At 47.2% G+C, this 24,694-nt stretch overlaps 1 protein-coding gene across 3 annotated transcripts in view; it reads right to left on the bottom strand.

The window, feature by feature from the left end:
* RELL2 (RELT like 2) overlaps positions 1-24,694 on the bottom strand; it is a 135,913-nt gene that overhangs the window by 97,110 nt on the left and 14,109 nt on the right. The window lies entirely within an intron of this gene.

The raw sequence follows: 24,694 nt of genomic DNA on the forward strand, positions 1-24,694 counted from the left end.
TTGTCTTGCCAAAATCTGACCTACCACCTTGCAGAAATACCTGGATTTGGACATGGTGCTGAGGGGTTAACGGATAAATAAGAGGTGTATTACCAATTATGAGGGTGAGTTTGAGAATGGATGGAATGCTGTTTTGAGTAACTGTTCATTCAATTTCATGAAATGAATCGTTAATTATTAACATATAAAACTCACTGATTTGGAATTTCTGGTATCCAACCACTCTATCAAAAGACTCTAAGTTCCAGAAACAACCTATTGACTTCCTAAATAAATTACAAAGCCATGCTTTAATTTTTATTTTTCGGTGGCTGGATTCCTTCCATTTTTGTTCATAGCATAGGGCTCCCTACCATGAGGGACAGTTTATAGGCCCCGGTTCACCGCTATCCAAGTCATTGTGACAGGAGTAGAAGAAGATTCCAGTGGATCCTGTGAAGCTCTAGTGAACGCCATGCCTAAGAAAGTTAAGGCAGTACTTGGAAATAATGGTGACCCCACAAAATATTGACACCTGTGGCACAATTTGGCCATTTTCACTTACAGGTGTACTCATTTTTGTACTTTTGTTGCCAGCAGGTTTAGACATTAATGACTTTGTGTTGAGTTATTTAGAGGGCACACCAAATTTACACTGTTATATTGTCACACTGTCCGTCAAGCTGGGGGTCCCTAGGCTATCACTGTCACCAGATTTACCCCTAAAGGTGAAGTAACCTTTGTCCCCACTCTCAGCCCCAAGAGAGTCAAGGGGCAGGAGTGCAAGTGGAACACCCAGAAAAACAGGCAAGGAAACAAACATAAAAGGACTCCAAATGTTCTACAGTAGGGAGCTTCACTGTTGCAGTTGGAACGAACACTTCAGCTATACAACGTCGAGCTCCTACAATGTGGTTAGTATAAGGATTAACTATACCTGGAGTGGAGTGAAGCCGGAGGAGGGTAGATATAGGGGAAGGGAAAGATAATAACAAGCTGCAGCTGAAGGCTAAGAGAATTCTCACCAGCAAGGAAAGGGTCCTTAACCCCTTCAGCACAGATGGCAAAATACATCAGCAACACAACAGTCAGAAGGCCTGACCCTGCTGAGATCTCCTGACCCTAGGTCACCAAGAGGTGACATCAGGATGTGTCAAACTCATGACATATTCAAGATGGACACTGATTACTTTCAATTGTATGAAAGTGTCATAACTTCAGAGTAGTCCCATGAAAAGATATAATAAAATATTCACAAAAATGTAAGGGGTGTACTCAGTTTTGTGATATTATATATATATATATATATATATATATATATATATACACACATATTGGAAGAGAGGCTCAGTTGCAAAATTTACACTGGGTTATAAACATACATATTTGCAACACACTTCTGGGAAGGGTTGAAAGTGGTGCCGCAGCCCCTTCTTTCTTGTGATTGGTTGGTAACGGTGGTCCTTACTTAACTGACAGTTTTTCGTGTGACATCCATATACATGTATTTATGACTTGGTTAAGCATGCATGTGTTCTCAGTGGGGAGAGGGAAGTAAGCAGCTGCTAGAAATCTTGAGTGCTGGGCGGTACCGGAGGAAGGCGGGGAAGAGCCGCGATCATTTGGCACATTAAAAAGGGGGGTGTTCCTGGAGTTTTTAACTGTATAGGTGTGTATAGCATGCTGATACAGTTAAACTCAGCAGTAGCGCAGCAAGCCCTGGTCTCCCTGCGCTATCACTCTTTGTTCTGTAGGCTGTTGTATTTCTCAAGCAAAGCGTCAAATCCTTTCTTAAATCTTTCCCCACTTTCATCCATTAAGCTTTCCTATGGGAGCTTGTTCCATAGCATTGCAGGTCACATAGCAAGACTTCTATGTTTACATCTATCTTCCTATATACTCAGAGTAAGACCTTCTTGGGCTCTTTGGTGTCAATAGATGAGAGAAACCTATCATAGAATTCACCATCTTCTCTTCTTTTCTGCCTTCTTGTGATGTTACCTGCGATAAGGACACATTTTATAAGCTAATCAGACACCCTGTACTGCCCTGACATTAGTAATGTGGGCTTTACATGAGACGAGCTATCGTGCGATGCATCGTCGGGTCACGGTTTTTGTGATGCACATCCGGCATTGTTCACGGCCTCGTCTCGTGTGACACCTTTGAGTGACGCAGAATCGCTTACAAATTGTGAGTCGTGTACTCGTCGCTGAGTTGTTATAAATTGTTTATTTAACATGGCGCCGGTTGTTCATCGTACCCAGGGTAGCACACATTGCTCAGTGTGAAATCTCGGGGACGATGAACACAGCTTACCTGCGTCCCGCGGCACCCGCCGGCTATGTGGAAGGAAGGAGGTGGGCGGAATGTTTACATCCTGCTCATCTCCGCCCCTCCGCTACTATTGGCCGGCCGCTGTGTGACGTCGCTGTGATGCCGAACGTCCCTTCTACGTCAGGAAGTGGATGTTCGCCGCCCACAGCGATGTCGCTCAGCAGGTAAGTACGTGTGACGGCGGTTTAACGACTTTGTGCGCCACGGGCAACTAATTGCCCGTGACGCACAAACGACGGGGGCGGGTACGATCGCTCGTGCAATCGCACGATAGCTCGTATCGTGTAAAGCCGCATAAGAGGTGGAATCCTGTTATGATAAGTTTCCTTAAAAGTGGATCTGGCACTAAATATCACAATAAAAAATGAATACTTATGTAGACAAATCTCTTAGAACCCCAATAAGGCTGGTGTAATTATTTTGAAAATCTATGTCAGAATGTCTGTACATTCCAGATATTAAATAAGCATTTAATGAGTTTAACTAAAGAGTGAGAGAAATCACAAGTCTCAATTATATTCAGCATCCGCCAACCAACCCACCCACCCACCTAGCCTCACTGACTGCTGCAGCTTGTGCTAATCAGTGTGAGAGCTCAGCAGGTAGGAGGGACACTGAGGGGCTGTTAATCAGGCTAAGTGGGGGGGGGGAGACTGAATTTAAACTTTAAAAAATTATTATACAGCCATTCTGACATGGAGTATCAATGGATTTGGGTGCTGTTCTGTCACAACGTAAGCAAACTGCGACATTTCAACTAGTTTTACACAAGACAACTTGGCGATTACTATTTGGTGACTTGTGCCCATAGTTTTTAAAACATTCCTCATACCTGTGGTCACTTTATTAAGTTGGTTTTCCTCCCCGGCACAGTGACAATGTTTAATAAACTTTGATGATAGAGCAGCAGAACTACAAGGAGGAATGTAAAAATTCCCTTTAGTTTATAGATAATGTGAGTATCACAAGTAAATGGAATACTACTACAAATGGAATGTCTGTTTCAGTTTTCCCCTTTATATGTGCTTTGTAAGCAATAGAGGAGGGTCCCCTACTCAGGATTCCTCCCTCTGCTGAACTCTACTCATTCATTACATGAATGTCAGAAGGATCAACCCTACTAAGCAATCTATATAGGCATAGAAATTTGAATAAAATTATACCTTGATATCTTCAATCCGATGAATAGTTTCCGAGAAATCCACATTTTTCTTACATGCAAATAAGCTGAAAAGAGCTCTGTGCCAGCTCACTTGAATATAAAAGATATGTAGATTTCTTAAGAACCATTCATCAGATTGAAGATATCAAGGTATATTTTATTCAACTTTCTATGACCTGCATGCCTATTTACAGTGCCTACAAGTAGTATTCAACCCCCTGCAGATTTAGCAGGTGTGATAAGATGCAAATAAGTTAGAGCCTGCAAACTTCAAACAAGAGCAGGATTTATTAACAGATGCATAAATCTTACAAACCAACAAGTTATGTTGCTCAGTTAAATTTTAATAAATTTTCAACATAAAAGTGTGGGTCAATTATTATTCAACCCCTAGGTTTAATATTTTGTGGAATAAGCCTTGTTTGCAATTACAGCTAATAATCGTCTTTTATAAGACCTGATCAGGCCGGCACAGGTCTCTGGAGTTATCTTGGCCCACTCCTCCATGCAGATCTTCTCCAAGTTATCTAGGTTCTTTGGGTGTCTCATGTGGACTTTAATCTTGAGCTCCTTCCACAAGTTTTCAATTGGGTTAAGGTCAGGAGACTGACTAGGCCACTGCAACACCTTGATTTTTTCCCTCTTGAACCAGGCCTTGGTTTTCTTGGCTGTGTGCTTTGGGTTGTTGTCTTGTTGGAAGATGAAATGACGACCCATCTTAAGATCTTTGATGGAGGAGCGGAGGTTCTTGGCCAAAATCTCCAGGTAGGCCATGCTATCCATCTTCCCATGGATGCGGACCAGATGGCCAGGCCCCTTGGCTGAGAAACAGCCCCACAGCATGATGCTGCTACCACCATGCTTGACTGTAGGGATGGTATTCTTGGGGTCATATGCAGTGCCATCCAGTCTCCAAACGTCACGTGTGTGGTTGGCACCAAAGATCTCGATCTTGGTCTCATCAGACCAGAGAACCTTGAACCAGTCTGTCTCAGAGTCCTCCAAGTGATCATGAGCAAACTGTAGACGAGCCTTGACATGACGCTTTGAAAGTAAAGGTACCTTACGGGCTCGTCCGGAACGGAGACCATTGCGGTGGAGTACGTTACTTATGGTATTGACTGAAACCAATGTCCCCACTGCCATGAGATCTTCCCGCAGCTCCTTCCTTGTTGTCCTTGGGTTAGCCTTGACTCTTCGGACAAGCCTGGCCTCGGCACGGGTGGATACTTTCAAAGGCTGTCCAGGCCGTGGAAGGCTAACAGTAGTTCCATAAGCCTTCCACTTCCGGATGATGCTCCTAACAGTGGAGACAGGTAGGCCAACTCCTTGGAAAGGGTTTTGTACCCCTTGCCAGCCTTGTGACCCTCCACGATCTTGTCTCTGATCGCCTTGGAATGCTCCTTTGTCTTTCCCATGTTGACCAAGTATGAGTGCTGTTCACAAGTTTGGGGAGGGTCTTAATTAGTCAGAAAAGGCTGGAAAAAGAGATAATTAATCCAAACATGTGAAGCTCATTGTTCTTTGTGCCTGAAATACTTCTTAATACTTTAGGGGAACCAAACAGAATTCTTGTGGTTTGAGGGGTTGAATAATAAATGACCCTCTGAATAAACTTTTCACAATTTAAAAAAAAAAAAAAAAAAAAAAAAGAAATAACATTCTTTTTTGCTGCAGTGCATTTCACACTTCCATGCTGATCTACAGTCCAAATGTCACAATGCCAAGTTAATTCCAAATGTGTAAACCTGCTAAATCTGCAGGGGGTTGAATACTACTTGTAGGCACTGTACAGTGGGGAAAATAAGTATTGGGGTTTTTTGATCGTTTTATAAGACGCACCCCAAATTTAAAGAAAAAAAAAGGTAAAAACAAAAGTATGGGGTACGTTTTATAATCCGCTGGTGTCTTATTGGGGAGGTGAAACAGCAGCGGGGGTCACAGGAGGCAGGATCGGTATAAGAGAACGGCGGCGATGCTATCGGCAGTACAGAGGGAGGCCTAGATACTCACTGCAGGCTACAGCGCTGCATGATGCTGGGCAGCCGGCGCTGCATGATGGTGGGGCAGCCGGTTCTGTATGATGCTGGGGCAGCTGGTGTGACGCCCTGGACTAGCCAGGTAGTCACAGGTAGACCCCCACACTACACCTGTCCCCCAATAAGGTGTCATCAGCCAACCATTAGAACCTAGTCACCTCCCTCAGTGCTTGATGGACACACCAGGGGGCGGAGCCAGACGGTTGGCCACACCCACCGAGGAGTTCAGAGGGCCTGAGGCAGGAAAAGTTAGTCAATTCAGTTCAGTTGAGTGAGTGGTCAGTAGTGGAAGCAGGCCTGTGCCCAGGCCTGTGACAGTCTGACAGGTGTCAGGGTCGGAGCCCCGGTACCTTGGCTAGGAGGCAAATGGTGGCCTTAGCCTGCAGGAGCCTGGAAGACGGCTCAGTGGAACCGTGGTTGACCGGGACAGGGTAGTGGCCCGCCGGTACCGAAGCAGGGAACCGACTCGGAAACCGGAGCACACAGGGGGGTACTAAGACCCTGAAACGAGGTCCAGAATCCACTGGACTGAGTTAATTAACTGATTGCGGTCTGGACTATAGGTCCTTTCCCACCCAAGTCCCGACTAAAGACAACAGCCCACCGAGGGGGATAGAAAGCCAACGCACAGGCAGAGAGATCCCACGGGCCAGCGTCTGCGGGCAAAAGGGCTCCCTCGACATTCACAAAGCCGGGGAGCGGACTCCCGTCACTGAATCGCAGGCAGCCCAAGTACACAACACGGTGCAGGAGAAAGGTCAAGACCACCGAACCAGGTGGGGGACCAGATGCAGCCAGCTGCGGGCACCGACCACCATCAACTTGGTTTACCAGAGACTTGTGTGTGTCAATAACCGTGAGTACAACAGTACCATTCGGCCGCGCACCGCCCTGCACCACCCAGATACTCCCCAACGGGTCCCGGGGCCATCATCCCTGCCCACGCAGGGGTTAACATCTTGCTGCACTACCAGCTCCCCCGGGTGCCCAACGGTGGTGCCCAACTTCACCACGACCCGTGGGTGGCGTCACAAACTCAAGCGCGGCTCCGGCCGTGCACCTATCTAACCCCCACCAAAAGCGCCAGCACCCCCTTTCAGAGCGAAGTGACCCCGGGTCCGGAGGCGCTCAAGCCACCCACCAACGAGCCCGGATCTGAGTGGCTCGGCTGCAGCCGAGCGTGGGGCGGTACACTGGCACTGGATGATACTGGTAAGCCGGCACTGCATGATGGTAGGGAAGCCGGCACTGCACGATGCTGGGGCAGCTGGCACTGCTCGATGCTGGTGCTCGCTGCCGGTGGTGAGGCACTACCATTCTGGAGATGTCAGCAGTGAGAGCTTCAAAGAAATGGCGACCGCAGTCGGCGCATGTGCAGATGAGAGCTTGAGCCATCTGCGCATGCGCCTACTCTGGGCGCCATTATTTGAAAGCCCTTACTGCCGACATGTTCAGAATGGCCCGTGCCTCATCGCCCAGAGCCTCGCACTGCAGGGCGGCCCGCAGCCGCACAGAGTCTCGCACAGTAGGGCCGCCCCGCCGCACAGAGCCTCGCATAGGAGGGCCACTTGCCACCACACAGACGCTCGCAGAGCAGGGCCGCCCCCCACCGCACAGAGCCTCGCATAATAAGGCCACTCGCCTCCGCACAGAGCCTCGCAGAGCAGGGTCGCCCGCCACCGCACAGAGCCTCGCAGCGCAGAGCCACCCACTGCCGCACAGAGCAGGGCTGCACAGACTTGTTATTTTTTCTTTTTGAAGCCCTCCTACTCTGCACTCATTACCTGTATTAATTGCACCTGTTTGAATCGTTACCTGTATAAAAGACACCTGGCCACAAACTCAATCAATCACACTGCAACCTTTCCACCATGACGAAGGTCAAAGAGCAGTTTAAAGACCCCAAGGGCAAAATAGTACACCTGCACAAGGTTGGGATGGGCTACAGGACAATAGGCAAGCAGCTTGGTGAGAAGGCAACAACTGTTGACGCAATTATTAGTAAATGGAAGAAACAAAAGATGACTGTCAATCTTTCTCGGTCTGGTGATTCATGCAAGATCTCGCTTCATGGTATAATGATGGATCTGAGAAAGGTCAGGTATCAGACCAGAACTACACAGGAGGACCTGGTCAATGACCTGAAGAGAGCTGGGACCACAGTCGTAAAGATTACTGTTAGTAACACACTATGCCATCATTAATTAAAATCCTGCAGGGAAAGGTTCTCTTGCTCACGCCAACTAATATCCAGGACCTTTGAAGTTCACAAATTACCATCTGGATGATCCAGAGGAGGTGTGTAGTCAGAAGAGACCAAGATAGAACGTTTTATTATCAACTCCACTTGCCGTGTTTGGAGGAAGAAGAAGGATGAGTCAAGACCACCATCACAACGGCGAAGCATGTGGGGTGGAAATATCATTCTTTATTGGATGCTTTTCTGCAAAGGGGACAGGACGACTGCACCGTATTGAAGGTAGGATGGATGGGGTCATGTATCGTAAGATTTTGGCCAACAACGTCTTTCACTCAGTAAGAGCATTGAAGATATGTCGTGGCTGTGTCTTCCAGCGTGACAATGACCCAAAGCACACAGCTAGGGCAACTAAGAAGTGGTACCATAAGAAGCATGTTAAGATCCTGTAGTGGCCTAGCAAGTCATCAGGCCTGAACTCAACAGAAAATATTTGGAGGTAGCTGAAAGTCAATGTTGCCCAGTGACAGCCTCAAAACCTGAAAGATCTGGAGAACATCTGCATGGAGGAGTCGCCAAAAACCTTGCTGCAGTGTGTGCGAACTTGGTCAAAAAGCAATGCCTGACCTCTGTAATTGCAAACAAAGGTTTCTGTACCAAATATTAAGTTCTGTTTTTCTACTGTATCAAATACTTATTTTATGCAATAAAATACAAATTAATTATTTAAAAATCATACAGTGTGATTTTCTGGATTTTTTGGGGATTCTCTGTTACAGTTGAAGTGTACCTAACATAAAATTACAGACCTCTCCATTCTTTGTAAGTGGGAAAACTTCTAAAGATGGCAGTGTATCAAATACCATATTTTCCGGATTATAAAACGCACTGTCCTCCCCAAAACTGGGGGTAAAATGGGGGTGCGTCTTATAATCTGGATATGGCTTAGGCTGCTTTCAAACCTCCGGTTTCTGCAATGCGGCACACTCCGGCACTTTGCAGGAAAATCGCAACCGTTTTTTTTTGCTGCCGGTTGCGATTTTCCTGCATAGACTTTAATTAGTGCCGCATTGTGCCGCATGGCCTTGCGTTCCATCCGGTTTTTACCGCATGCGGCAGATTTAGCCGATGCGGCGGCCGGATGGAACGTTGCCTGGCACGTTTTTTCGTGCGGCAAAAAAACCCGCATTGCGCCGCATTCGGCCGATGCGGCGCATTTTTCAATGCATGCCTATGGCGGCCGGATGCGGCGCGATGCGGCAATAACCGCATCCGGCCGCCGCATGCGGTTTTTGCCACTGCGCATGCTCAGTAGCATGCCGCAAGCGGCAAAAACCGGACGGGCCGCAAAGGAAAAACTTATGCAAAGGATGCGGTGTTTTCACCGCATCCGTTGCATAGCTTCCACAGCCGGATTGAGCCGCAGAGCTCAAGCCGGATGTGTGAAAGCAGCCTTACCGGAGCGGCTTTGATGGAGCAGGGTGACAGGAGGCAGGGTCGGTGATACTGAGGGCTCGGAGGAGGGGGTGTCACTGTAGTGGAGCGACTCAGGAGGGTCACAGGACAGAGGATCGGCGATGCGGCGGGCACCACTGATCTGACAGCGGGCTGCGGGCTCCATTGAATTGCTCATGGTTGACGCGATGGACTTCAAGAAAATGGCCGCGAAGGCGGCGCGTGCGTAGATTGACGAGATGGACTTCAAGAAAATGGCCGCAGAGTCCTATCAGCGCACGCGCCACATCCGCGGCCATTTTCTTGAAGTTAATCTCATCAACCGCAGGCAATTCAATGGAGCCCGCAGTCTGCTAGCAGATTAATGGCGCCTGCCGCCGTGACACCGTGAGCCTGCAGTATCACCGACCCTCTGTCCACTGACCCTCCTAAGCCACGACACCCCCTCATCTCAGCCCGCAGCATCGTCGACCCTGTATCCTGTGACCTTCCTGAGCCACTCAACCACCGCCACTCCCCCCGGTCAGATATTATAAGACGCACTAGGATTATAAGATAGACCCTAATTTTAACATTAAAAATAATTTTTTGCTATTTTCCTCTTCTAAATTTGGGGTGCGTCTTATAATTCAGTGCGTCTTATAAAACGAAAAATATGGTACTTATTTTCCCCACTGTATATAGGCATGCAGGTCATAGAAAGTTGACACAATATGAGCGCAATGTGAGGATTCACAAGTCTGCAGTCACATAGGGTGACATAGAGTGACTGCAGACTTGTCATCTTAGACTGGGGTTGTCCATCTTCACTAAATATAATAAATTCATTTTGCAAAAAAAACCTCCAAACCTTGTATGTTTTAATTTTTTACTATTTTCAAGATCCCTTCTTGCAGTAGGGGAACACTTGCATTCTTGGCTTCCATCTAAAGAAAATGCATCAATCTAATATTCTCAAAGCTGAGTTCGTTACAGTTATATTAATTCAAGACACTCCTCCGACATAGAAACCTAATGGACTCCAATCTGATACATTTATATTCTTAATGAACTTATCACCCCATTTTAATCAATAGGTTTTTATTTATACACTTTTTAAAATTCTTTTAGATTATTTTAACCCATTCATGTGTAACAAAATTGACTAGATAGGGGTTTTGAGCGTCTATATTCATTATGTCTCTTCACCTTCATTTGTGTCCAATTACGTAGGAATATTTTAGTGCATTTATTAATACTAATATTAGCTTTTTTAATATAAGTATATATTGAGACCAAAATATCCTTTTTGCCTTCAATAAGTAAGCAAATAATGTGAGTGCCAGTACTGAAAGAGTTAAAGGGAACCTGTCAGGTGCAATACGCACCCAGACCCATGAGCGGTTCTGGGTGCATATCTCTAATCCCTGCCTAACTGTCCCTGTATCTAGTAGCATACATAAAGAGATCTTTAGAAAAAGTATTTCTAAAGATCCTTTACGATATGCTAATGAGCTCAGTGATGTTACGAACCGGCGCCGCCATAGCCGCAAGCAGCCTGCTGCGGTTCCTGTTGCGCCCAGGCACCGGCTGCCGTTCTTGGCCGTGCCTCGGGTCGTCCAGTTGGCTGTTCCTTCCACCACGTCTAAGTGTGGAGAGGCGGCTAGTGCGCATGCGTGCGCCGATTTACCCCAGCCAGAGTTGAAGCTGGGTGTTTTGCCTAGTGAGCATGCTCAGCCTGATTGTGTTATGTCTGAGACTAAGTCCTCAGTTCAGGCTACTGAGCATGCTCCCACAATTAACCCTAACAGCCTCTTTGCACAGGTACTTGGACTTCGTGCTGTGTCTAAGTGCTGGGATGTGCCTACTGAGCATGCTCAAACTGATAGTCTGCTTTCTGAGCCTGTTGCTCAGGCTACTGGGCATGCTCAGGCACTTAGTGCACCAGAGGCTAGGTCCGGTAAGGACCTCACTGAGCATGTCCGTGAGGTGGCAGGCCCTAATAGGGCAGAGGGTGTCAGGTGTCCTGATGACGTGGCAACTCCGGACTGGCTCGCAGAGGCCCGCCCCTATGATCTGGCACCTCAGTATTGGTCGTCAGACGATGACTGGTGAAGTGTTTGGGGCGTGGCTGCCATGAGGTCATCAATGACGTGGCGGTTCCGGATAGGTCGCATGTGACGTCACTGATGACATGGCACTCTGCTATTGGACCTTGGTGGTTCCACCCTGGGTTTGGGGCGGACCCAGGTTATAAAAGGGGCTGGAGACAACATGGAGGGCGCAGTCTTCACTTTTGCTCAGTCAGAGCACACCTCCATGTTAGAGCCTCATTGCGGCATAAGCCTATGTTGGGAAGCGGTAGGTAGGGTTAGGCGAACGGTGCCTGTCACGCCAAGATTCGTGGCTCGGCACATCAGGGTCAGGCACCGTGCTTCCCTCCTGCCGTTCCAGTCTTGCTATAGCAGCCCAGTGGCATTAACTGGGCTGCGGCTGCTGTGCTTCCTGTCCGATTGTGCCCCCTACGCACACGGACAACGCACCTGCTGCGCCACCTGTCCGATTGTGCCTCCTACGCACACGGACAACGCACCTGCTGCGCCACCTGTCCGATTGTGCCCCCTACGCACACGGACAACGCACCTGCTGCGCCACCTGTCCGGTTGTGCCCCCTACGCGCACGGACAGCGTACCCCAGGACCCCTGTGGAGTTAACAGGGTGTTCCTTATCCTCCTCGGCTTCCCGGTCAACGCTACTGGTGTACTCATCTGGCCTGACATGTCCTACACACACGTGGCCAGTCGAGAGGTGGCCAGAAACGCTAATCGGAGGACCGCTCGGCCTGACGTGTCCTACACACGTGGCCGACAGGGCGCTTTCGTAGCGGTCTTCCGGTCAACGCTACCTGGTTACCACCCGGCCTGACGTGTTTCCTGCACACGTGGTTGGTGTAGCGCTAGGTGCACCAAAACGCTAATCGGGTTGTCGTCCGGTCTGACGTGTCCCAACACACGTGACCGGTTCCCAGAGTTCCTGGATTATCTCAGAGCCATCCAGCTCTATAGTCTCCGCCTAACCCTCAGGTGCCAGCAGCTCCTTTGTAATCTGGAGCACGGTGGGCCCCGACTGGCGATTAGGATATATACCCCCTGGTCCTAATCTGCCGGTCCCCCCGTAACAAGTGACTAGTTGTAAGGGTGTTACTTCCCCCAAATAGTCCGCCCTCTTAGAATGTTAGCACACCAACAGGGGTGTACTAATATGCTATTCAATGCTCACTTCCTGGTGTCATCAGCAGTGACATGCGTAACTGTGTCTGTTGTCACCACATCAGATGCCGGGCAATGCGTATGATCAGAAGTCCCTGCATTTCCGATCATGCGCACTAGACCTCTCTGAAGCCAGGACGCGTACACAACAGACACAGGTGATAACGGACACAGGTACATACATCACCCCTAATGACGGTGAGAAATGGGCATTGAATAGCATGTTAGTACACCCCTGTGGACGTGTTAACATACCAAGAAGGCCAACTAGTCGGGGGAACTAACGCTCTTGCGACTAGTCCCAGTGCTCATTAGCATATCATAAAGAATCTTTAGAAATACTTTTTCTAAAGATCTCTTTAGCTATTTTACTAGATGCTGGGACAGTTAGGCAGGGATTAGAAATATGCACCCAGAACTGCTCGTGGTGCTGGGTGCATATGGCACCTGACAGGTTCACTTTAAAGCACTTGGGACCATCAGCAGCTATTAAAATCTGCCTACTACAGCCTAACCACAGTCTCCACCAATGAAGGAACTTGGGTGTTCCAAAACGCGTTAGGAGGTGCGAACCTCGCGGGATTCCAAATTCATCGGCTGTGTGACGTCACACACTGTCAGCGGCTCTACACTTGGTTTTCCTCACCAAGGAGGGTCCCAGCAATTGGAACCCTAAAAGTTATTAAATTGTTCCTATATTAGGAGTAAGGTAGAACTAGATATTTTGGGAATAAACATTTAATAGTGGCCCAAACTGATAACCCATTTGCATATGTAATACAATTATATATCTAATTCAAAAAACTATTATTATCTACATAAAAAAAATGGTAAAAAACCTCAGAAATCTTTTCAGTTTGTGAATCTATCACTCAGTCGGTAAACTTAGAGTTGCTCTTCAAGCCTATATTACAGATCATCTGTCAGTACAAATTGTGTGTTCTAAATAATTAAACAACCTGCAATGATAATAAGAATTCCAAGAAACGTTTGCAAAATGGATTAGAAAAGAACATAATTGCAAAAGATGCTATAAATTATATATAACAAAGCTATAAAGTTTCCTGAAGTTCTCACACCCGGGTCCCAGCAGATATCTGTGTATACACACAGTGTCAGTCTATAATCGTTGCTTCCCATGTAATGACATCAACACTCTATATAATGTGCACTTAATTATTAGGCAACTTCCTTTCCTTTGGCAAAATGGGTCAGAAGAGAGATATGATGGGCTCTGAAAAGTCCAAAATTGTGAGATGTCTTGCAGAGGGATGCAGCAGTCTTGAAATTGCCAAACTTTTGAAGCATGATCACCGAACAATCAAGCGTTTCATGGCAAATAGCCAACAGGGTCGCAAGAAGCATGTTGGGCAAAAATGGCGCACAATAACTGCCCATGAATTGAGGAAAATCAAGTGTGAAGCTGCCAAGATGCCATTTGCCTCCAGTTTGGCCATATTTCAGAGCTGCAACGTTACTGGAGTATCAAAAAGCACAAGGTGTGCCATACTCAGGTACATGGCCAAGGTAAGGAAGGCTGAAAAACCACCACCTTTGAACAAGAAACATAAAATAAAACGTCAAGACTGGGCCAAGAAATATCTTAAGACTGATTTTTCAAAGGTTTTATGGACTGATGAAATGAGAGTGACTCTTGATGGGCCAGATGGATGGGCCAGAGGCTGGATCAGTAAAGGGCAGAGAGCTCCACTCCGACTCAGACGCCAGCAAGGTGGAGGTGGGGTACTGGTATGGGCTGGTATCATCAAAGATGAACTTGTGGGACCTTTTCGGGTTGAGGATGGAGTGAAGACCTACTGCCAGTTTCTGGAAGACAACTTCTTCAAGCAGTGGTACAGGAAGAAGTCGGTATTGTTCAAGGAAAACATGATTTTCATGCAGGACAATGCTTCATCACATGCACCCAACTACTCCACAGCGTGGCTGGCCAGTAAAAGTCTAAAAGATGACAAAATAATAACATGGCCACCTTGTTCACCTGATCTGAACCCCATAGCTTAATGAACAAGGAAAGGTGTGCTGGTGTGTATCCGATCGAGGAACCAGATACAGGTGAAAGTACTAGTAGTGTAGTTTATTCTCTACATGTCTTGAAGTGCTCCAACTTCTTCAGGAAGAAGATGTTTTAATGCTGAAGAAGTTGGAATACTTTGAAACATGTAGAGAATAATCTGCTCTACTACTACTTTCGACTGATTATGACTCCTCGATTGGTTACACACCAGCAGAGCAGGTCACCCAACATCTCCAAATTATCTGGGTGTTTTTTTTGGACACAATAGAAACATAGGACTTGTTAACAGTCCCATAGACTATAATGGGAACATGTGTTATCCATGAAATGTAATACATATGTGAAACTTGAGTCCTAAGGCTACATTCACCTGTTCACATTAGAAAGGTAGGATAACCCTGAACTCTAAGAAAAAGTCTGATGTCTTTTTCTTTGATTACAGGGTCATCGCTTCTTGCACTCTGGTATACACAATGTAATACAGCCAAGCATTTCTCGCCCTCTGCAGGGTTTGTGGGTACTGTTAGAGCAGCAAGGAACAAACGTATTACATTTTAGATTTAATATTTAAAAAAGTATAGTGGTTAAAAAAGTTACAAAAGATGGAATAATAAAAAACATAAGCAAAAACAGTATAAAAGAAAAGGGATTTGTCTTACGAATTGGATTTGTGAGAGCTTCTGGCAGAGAAGGCTGAGGGAAATATCTGCAATACTCGTTGCTTCTCCTGGGGTCTGACAATGTCAGTAGATGAGATGTCAAAAAGGGTCTATGAGACCCCGCACCCTCCCTCTGCTGAGGTCAGAGGAGGACTGCTGATTGGATGTGATTAAATCTCCATTTTTGTGGCTAAGTTTCCATTCTGGATCATATTATTTCACAGGAACCTCCTAGAGAAACAATACAGCCATCATTTTACCGAACATACTTCGAAGGTTGTATATATATATATATATATATATATATATATATATATATATATATATATATGTATATATATAAAGATATATATATATATTTTTATTTATATATATATATATATATATATATATATATATATATATATATATATACATACCACACATGGGTATATTATATCCAGAATTCAGGGAGATATTGCGTTCCTGTAAGTTGCCAGCTACCAAAATTTTCATACTTCTACCCACAGAATACTTCCACAATCACAGACCCTTGATAATTGCTATGTCCACACTACATGTCTGCTCTCCACCAGATAACCCACTTTAATTACCTGTTCACAGCATTGATCCATGGCCCCCTGGCTACTGATCTGCTCAACATAACTACATTTATGACAATATCCCCTCTGGATTGCAAAGTGCTATGGAATATATTGGCAGTATACAAATAAAAATGATTATTAGTGCTGATTTTTTATAGTTTTTAGAAAGAGAATCCTCTGGGGCGTGACTTTAGGTTGTTTTGTATAATTACTCCGTGAGTCATCCCCTCATAGAAAAATTGGCCCCTTTTGACTTGTTGACAGGTATTCTTTAAAGCATCATTACAGCATTTATTTTTTTTTTCCACCACTGGAGTGGTGCTTTAAATGTAAGCCCCCCTCCCCCCGTCTTATACGTCTTATAACCCTTCTAGCATTTTCATACTTTTTCAACACCACTCCACTCCTAGGGTGCCATATTGTGCCCGTAGCTTCTGTCTGTCCGGAAGACAAAAGCTACGTCCCAGACATGCAATACAAGGCTATGAGAGCGAGAACAAGGCTAGAACGAGGCTCCCATAGAGATGCATTGCAGAGTGACCACCAGCATGCTGCATGAAACACTGGGACTGCTGGCTAGTGCAGACTGACCGGAGCGCCGCTGGAAAACAATGAAGGCAGCGAAGCGCAAGCATAAGACAGGGCTCAGGGGACTTAGATTTAAAGCACCACTAAATCGGGGCAAAAAAAAAAAAAATACTGTAATAGTGCTTTAAAGGATCTATCCACTTAAGGCAATCCCTGCTTGTCAGTAGGGTCGCTTGACAATATGCTAAACGCAAAGTGTCCCCTACCCCTCTTGTCAACTTTATGTGCTCAATTTCCCTACAGTTCCCCCACTGGGGAAATTAAGTACTACACAGAACTGAGTCTAGTCAATGGCTTCTTTGTATAATGCAAAAATAACCGATCCTCTAAAGCAATTGATGCTCTTTATCACCACTGACCACCTTGACCAAGCAATGAGGGACCAGAACATGTTGACCTTCTTCTAATAATTATTTTTAGATTTTTCTAATATTTAATTTGAACATGGATCTTTAAAACTGGGCAGCTCTTTTAAGACTAAAGCGGGCTTTACACACAACGACATCGCTAACAAGATGTTGTTGGGGTCACGGAATTCGCGACGCACATCCGGCCTCGTTAGCGATGCCGTTGCGTGTGAAACGCACGAACGACCGTTAAACGATCAAAATTACTGACCTAATCGTTGATCGTTGACCGGTCGTTCTAATCCCGATTATCGTTGCTGTTGCAGGACGCAGGTTGTTCGTCGTTCCTGCGGCAGCACACATCGCTATGTGTGACACCGCAGTAACGAGGAACTACATTATACCTGCGGCTGCTGGCAATGAGGAAGGAAGGAGGTGGGCGGGATGTTTCGGCCGCTCATCTCCGCCCCTCCGCTTCTATTGGGCAGACACTTAGTGACGCCGCTGTGACGCCGCACAAACCACCCCCCTTAGAAAGGAGGCGGTTCGCCGGCCACAGCGACGTCACTAGGCAGGTAAGTCCGTGTGACGAGTGTTAGCGATGTTGTGCACTACGGGCAGAGATTTGCCCGTGACGCGCAACCGACGGAGGCGGGTGCTTTCACCAGCGACATCGCTAGCGATGTCGCTGTGTGTAAAGCCCGCTTAAGGCTATACATAGTTTATTGTCACAAGAAAGCGGATTCCGTTGTAAAACAAGTGATCGTTCACAATAGCCGGCTTCTGTGAACGATCAGCTGATCGGCCGGCTATTGTGAATGATCAGCTGATCGCTCTCATAAGCTGGCCACCGGCTTCTGTGAGCGATCAGCTGATCTCCCGGCCGCCGGCTTTTGAGAGCGACTGATCGCCGCCGCCGAGAAAGAGCATGTGCAGCGAAATCAAAAGGATTCCGCTGCTCAGAAAACGTTACAAGCTGCGTTCCTGCCGCCCGATGGTCAGTTGTTCCACGACTGATCAGTTGAGCGGCAGATGCAACGCAAGGGCATCAGTCACAATCCGCCGCTCATGCAAGTCTATGGGAAACAACGGAATGCGCAAAAACGGATTGCGTTGTTTATCAGAGAGGTGGATTGTGACTGATAATAAACAACGGAAATGTGAACCTAGCCTTAGTCATATGGGTTTGGTAAAATAGTGCTATCTTTATAAAAAAAATTTTGGGCAGAGGGTGGAGTATATGTAGACCTCACTCTTTTTCGGACTAGCTAGCTGTCATTTTTTAGATTCTTTATATGGCTGGGAAAGGGTTAAAAACTAATTAAGGCTTAAACTTTGTCTTAAAACTGTCCCTCACTTGTCCTACTGCCAGAGCTCCCCGAGGGTCCTCCATTGTCTATCTTGTGCTCTTCAGATCTTCTGGCTCTAGACCTCACACAGTCATGTGGGATGCAACGCATAACAATGACAGTGTTGGAAGGTGTGAAGAATACATGCTATCAGGCAAAGGATCCAGGGGGACAACTTAGGTGTGAGCCCACGACAAGAGAGTATAAGCTTTTATGAATATTTAACCCCTTCCTGGACCTCCATTTCTTTTGCCTTGGGTTCTAAAGAGACTTCAGAGCATAGTACTTATATCTTGAAGGCAATTTCGATCCAGACTAATTTTCTTTTGATTGACTTTTCTGCTCTAGACGTACCCACAAAACCTTCAGAGAGTGAGAATACCTTGTTGTGTTTCCCTGTGAGTGTCAGAGTGCAAGAGAGTACTTATCAGGTGCTCAGGAAAGCTGGATAGTGTGTGCTAGTGTGTTCAAGTGCAAACGTATAGCTAGCCTATCAAAACAGCAAGTGGTGACTGTGAGTGGTGGCAGCAAAAAGTCCGGTGTGCATGTGAGAACTATCTGTGGGGTGCATTCAGCTCATTGTCAGCCTATAGTGATAGGTATGTGGACCAATGAGAGTGGGAAGCGGAGCCCTCCTTTACACTAGTATCTGAGGCATAAGTTGTGCACAAGAGTTGTGCTCCTGACAAATTGGTGGCAGTGGTGGGATGTGTTCCTGATGAGTTGGTGGCAGAGGTGGGATGTGTTCCTGACAAATTGGTAGCAGTGGTGGGATGTATTCCTGACAAATTGGTGGCAGTGGTGGGATGTGTTCCTGACAAATTGGTGGCCCCTGCAGTGTTGTTCCTGACAAATTGGTGGCAACAGTGGAATGCGTTCCTGACAAATTGGTGGCGGCTGCAGTGCTGTTCCTGACAAATTGGTGGCAGCGGTAGGATGTGTTCCTGATGAGTTGGTGGCAGTGGTAGGATGTGTTCCTGATGACTTGGTGGCAGTGGTGGGATGTGTTCCTGACAAATTGGTTGCAGTGGTGAGATGTGTTCGTGATGAATTGGTGGCAGTGGTGGGATGTGTTCCTGACAAATTGGTAGCAGCGGTGGGATGTGCTCCTCACAAATGGGTAATCAAGGTAGGAGTAGGATGTGTTCCTGGCAAATTGGTGGCAGTGGTGGGGTGTGTTCCTAACCAATTGGTGGCGATGGAAATGGTCATCCTGATAAAATCCTTAAAGGGGTTGTCTGGTCTTTTGATAAGAGTCTGTAGTGACTAGAGATGAGCGAACCGGTCGTGGTTCGGCTCGAGTTCGGTTCGCCGAACGGAGGTCCCGTTCGAGTTCGGTTCGTCGAACGTTCGACGAACCGAACTCGAACTGCATAGGAAACAATGGCAGGCATTCACAAACACATAAAAACACCTAGAAAACACCCTCAAAGGTGTCCAAAAGGTGACAAACAACTCACAACACAACACAAACACATGTGAAAGTGACAAGGACATATACTCATGTGAAAACAAAAGAGCTGGACAAGGAAAAAGAGGAGGACACACAGATATATGAGTATATGCAAGGAAACGTCGATGCCATTACTGTGCAACTTGAGCCCTGCTCATTTTAGGCTTCCATTCTGGATAAATTGACTGAGCTTGCCACGTACGCCTTGGGGATCTTGTCGTGTCCTGCAGCCAGCGTTCTCTCGGAACCTGTCTTCAGTGCTGCTGGGGGTCTGCTGGCAGATAAGCACACATGTCTGTCCACTGACAATGTGGACATGGCTCTCAGAGGACTTTTCTTCCCCTGGGTCATCCAGGGGACGTGAAAGGCACGCGTATTTTTGAGAGTGCTTCATGCAAAGCATCTTTTTCATTTTGAAAAGGGGGATCAAGTGATGCCAGTCAAGTGGGGTGTGTGTGGCCCAATTAGTGGAAACGAGGGAGACTGTGGTTGGAGTCCCCTTGCTTTTGAAAAAAGAACCAACATGAACAAGTCATGGCTCTCAGAGGACTTTTCTTCCCCTGGGTCATCCAGGGGACGTGAAAGGCACGCGTATTTTTGAGAGTGCTTCATGCAAAGCATCTTTTTCATCTTGAAAATGGGGTCAACTGATGCCAGTCAAGTGGGGTGTGTGTGGCCCAATTAGTGGAAACGAGGGAGACTGTGGTTGGAGTCCCCTCGCTTTTGAAAAAAGAACCAAGATGAACAAGTCATGGCTCTCAGAGGACTTTTCTTCCCCTGGGTCATCCAGGTGACGTGAAAGGCACGCGTATTTTTGAGAGTGCTTCATGCAAAGCATCTTTTTCATTTTGAAAAGGGGGATCAAGTGATGCCAGTCAAGTGGGGTGTGTGTGGCCCAATTAGTGGAAACGAGGGAGACTGTGGTTGGAGTCCCCTCGCTTTTGAAAAAAGAACCAAGATGAACAAGTCATGGCTCTCAGAGGACTTTTCTTCCCCTGGGTCATCCAGGGGACGTGAAAGGCACGCGTATTTTTGAGAGTGCTTCATGCAAAGCATCTTTTTCTTTTTGAAAAGGGGGATCAAGTGATGCCAGTCAAGTGGGGTGTGTGTGGCCCAATTAGTGGAAATGAGGGAGACTGTGGTTGGAGTCCCCTCGCTTTTGAAAAAAGAACCAAGATGAACAAGTCATGGCTCTCAGAGGACTTTTCTTCCCCTGGGTCATCCAGGGGACGTGAAAGGCACGCGTATTTTTGAGAGTGCTTCATGCAAAGCATCTTTTTCATCTTGAAAATGGGGTCAACTGATGCCAGTCAAGTGGGGTGTGTGTGGCCCAATTAGTGGAAACGAGGGAGACTGTGGTTGGAGTCTCCTCGCTTTTGAAAAAAGAACCAAGATGAACAAGTCATGGCTCTCAGAGGACTTTTCTTCCCCTGGGTCATTCAGGGGACGTGAAAGGCACGCGTATTTTTGAGAGTGCTTCATGCAAAGCATCTTTTTCATTTTGAAAAGGGGGTCAAGTGATGCCAGTCAAGTGGGGTGTGTGTGGCCCAATTAGTGGAAACGAGGGAGACTGTGGTTGGAGTCCCCTCGCTGTGTTTTACATGATTTTCGAAGGGCATGACATGACTAAGAGGTTGAGTTTCATCATCTGCAACTTGTTGGCAACAGAAAGGCTGCCTTTACACCCTTTTGAGACTGAGGATTTTCGAGACCTTATGCCCATTGCAGTGCCCCAAGAGCCGATGGCCAGTCGTCACTCCTTCTCCAAGAAAGGCATGCCCGCGCTACCACAGCAGGTTGCACACAACCTCACCGATTCCTTGAGAAACTCTGTGTGTGACAGGGTGCATTTCACCACAGATACTTGGACCAGTAAGCATGGACAGGGGAGTTACATGTTGCTGACTGGGCACTGGGTAACTATGGTGAGAGATGGAGAAGGGTTTGCTGTACAAGTCTTGCCATCCCCACGACTTGTGTGTCAATCCTTCCTCTGTATGTACAAGTTCCTCCACTGCTTCTGCCTCCTCAACCTCGTGTGGGTCCTCCACCTCAGCCCAAACCCTGTGTGGTCAGTCCACCCTTCCTTGTAACTGCGCCCAAGGAATCCCACACACCTCCTTACTATGCTGGCAGCAGAGCTCAAGGCCATCAGGCGGTCAAATGTTTACTTTGAAATGTAGGGGAAATGTGAGACACCGCTGAGGAATTGTGGACGGTTAGCTCTGGAGAGTGAGACCGAGTTTCATCAATGGTTGTCTCCACTCAACCAGCAGCCAGGGAAGGTCGGGTGCGACAATGATGCAAACCAGTCTGCGACCCTTCTTCACGGCAATGTGACACACGTGCCTTGTATGGCTCACGTGTTGAACCTGGTTGTCCAGCAATTTTTAAAACACTATCCCGGCCTACATGGCCTTCTGACCAGGGCACGGTGTAACGCCTGCCTGGATCGACACACTCAGATGGGCTGTAAAGGATAGGCTAGAGGGAAGGCACTCACCAAGCTGGACACCCAGAACCCTGAAACCCTTTAACCCCTATACAGTGATTTGGAATTACACAGAACCCAAGTTGATCAATACCTGTGGAAGGCTGCAGTTCCAGAGAATAGTAGTCATGCAGGGTCAAAACATTAATTGAGGAAGAGGAAAAGAATGGGATGGCCAGGACTTAATCAGAAAACAAGCAGAGGTGAAATGCGGATCGGCCAACGAGGTACATAAACAGCAAGCAGGAAAAGTAGTCACAGGTAACAAGCACACAAAATCATAAAACTGAACTGGGGGTAACAGTAACAAGAGGTTCATAGCTTTGTCTGGCAGTGGTCTGCAGACAGGAGGGGCCTAAAAAAGGGTGCGGTGTATTCCCATTGGTTGTAGCTGAATGATGGTACTTCATCTGTGAGATACCCACCACCTACATTCAGCCTGTGGTTCTGCATCTGTCAAGGTAGTGGGTGAGCATAACCTGCGTCCACCTGTGCCGCTGGCATCGACTCCTCTCCCATCATCAGCACTATGCATGAAAGGAACACGTTGTCACCTGGCGACCGGAGTACAAATTGATTGAGTGGACTACGTTGGTGACTTAACAGCCGTGTGCGGCAATGATGCAAACCTGTCTGCGGCCCTTCGTCAGGGCAATGTGACACACGGGCCTTGTATGGCTCACGTGTTGAATCTGATTCTCCAGCAATTTTTAAAATACCATCCCGGCCTACATGGCCTTGTGCAGCGGGCACGCTACTATGTGCTCACTTTCATCCTTCGCACCCAGCAGCTCAACAACTTTCATCGCTCCTGAAGTCTTAGGGTCTGGCGGTTAAACGCCTGAAATGCGATGTTCCGACACGCAGGAATTTGAATCTGCACATGTTGCAGCGTCTGTGGCAGCACCGCAGAGCCCTGCTGAAATACGGTATGACGTATACCCTGGGCTAACTTGATCCAGAGGTGGTGCAGATCACGCTGCTGGAGTGGTGTCAGATCAAGGACCTATGCACCCTTCTACACAGTTTACAAATATCGATGAAGATCTTTAGCACTGGCGATGCCATTCTCAGCGTGACAATTCTGGTCATCTACAAGATGGAGCACACTGTATGCATTATTCGGAGTCAGGTGTTGGTCCAAGAGGAAGGGGAGGAAGTACAGGAGGAGTCATATGCAGAAGGGATAATAAGATCTACAAGGTCCAGACGGTGAGCGGCACCTAGGCGGAAGTCAAGGGACGGTGGGGGAGAGGGATTAACAAGGGCGCATAGTATCTGCAAAAATTGTTGAGGAAGGTGCAGGAGCCCATGAAGAAATGGAGGACGAACTGGCGATGGGCATGGAAGACTCAGCAGATGAGTGAGAGCTTGCTCACATTTAGGTTGTGCGAGGTTGGGGGGAGAGGGCAGAGGAAGGAGGCATGATTCTCACCTCTCTGCCACCAACACACCAAGGACTTGGTCCTCCTGGATGCACAAGATACATGAGCGCCTTCTTGCTGCACTACCTACAACATGACCCTCGGATTGTACGAATTCGAAGTAATGCTAACTACTGGGTTGCCACACTGTTTGATCCCCGGTACAAGACAAAATTTGGCGAAATAATTCCTGCCATAGAAAGGGACGCACCTATACAGGAGTATCTGCAGAAGGTTGTACGGATTCTTAGATCTGCTTTTCCAGTAAACACCAGTGCTGCACAGAGTGAATCTCAATGCTTTGTCATGGAGAGGAGGAAATGGTCTTTTACTTGTCCACATCTGAGGGACCGAGGGCTGGCTGCTGTGCTGAGATGGCATTGAGTACGGTGTCCCTGCAGAGTTGCACTTTTGGTCATATACCAAATGAGTTGAAAAAGGACAGATGCTGGTGAAAAGGGGAACAGGTGTGTTGGAAAGGGGAAAAAAGTTTTTGTCCGTGGGTTTGTTGGTTAAGCAAAAGTAACATTTGATGAAAAAACACCATCTGTTACGGTGGGACTGGCAGATTTGGATAAGGTGGTATATACTATGTTACCGCTATATAACGAAAATTAATAAGAAAAGAAAGAGAAAGGTATATATCCCCATCAGCAGTCAGTGTCCACCGTGCTCCCAGATGGAAAAGGAGAGGTTGGCAACTGGAAGGTTAGATGGAGGATACAGATCTGTGTGGCTATGAAACTAATAGTTGCCTGAACCGAGTTAGACGCCACTCGGATCTGGAGACTGGGAGCCCTGTTAGCGTCACAGGGTCCACATGCCCACCCAGCCCAGGAACTCCCTGTTAACATCACAGGGGCCATTCAGTACGCTGACCGTGTGCATTGGGGCCACACCTGTGGACAGCAGGCGCATCAGCAGCAGCAGGCCTGTTAATGCCACTGGGCTGCACAAGCAGGACTTGTAGGACAGGAGCTGGTCTTAACCGTTCTGCGTTACCAACTGTGGTGGCGGCCTGCATCGACGCCCTATCCCTGCCTACCTCTGGCCTAAAGCCGCAATGGGTTCAACACATGGAGGTGTGCTCTTTCGGAGCATAATAGAAGACTGCGCACCTCCTTGTTGGCTCCAGCCCGTTTTATAACCTTGGTCCGCCCCAAACCAGGGTGGACCACAATGCACCTCCTGGAGACAAAAGCAGAGTGACACGTCATGAGTGGCATAACTAGCGTCCTATTTGGAACCGAAACATCAATAATGACCTCATGGCTGCCACGACACAAACACCTCACCAGTTATCGTCTGACCATCAATAATGAGGTGACAAGTCATAGGGGCGGGCC

Source organism: Anomaloglossus baeobatrachus, chromosome 4 (genome assembly GCF_048569485.1).
Source record: "Anomaloglossus baeobatrachus isolate aAnoBae1 chromosome 4, aAnoBae1.hap1, whole genome shotgun sequence".
NCBI lineage: Eukaryota > Metazoa > Chordata > Amphibia > Anura > Aromobatidae > Anomaloglossus > Anomaloglossus baeobatrachus.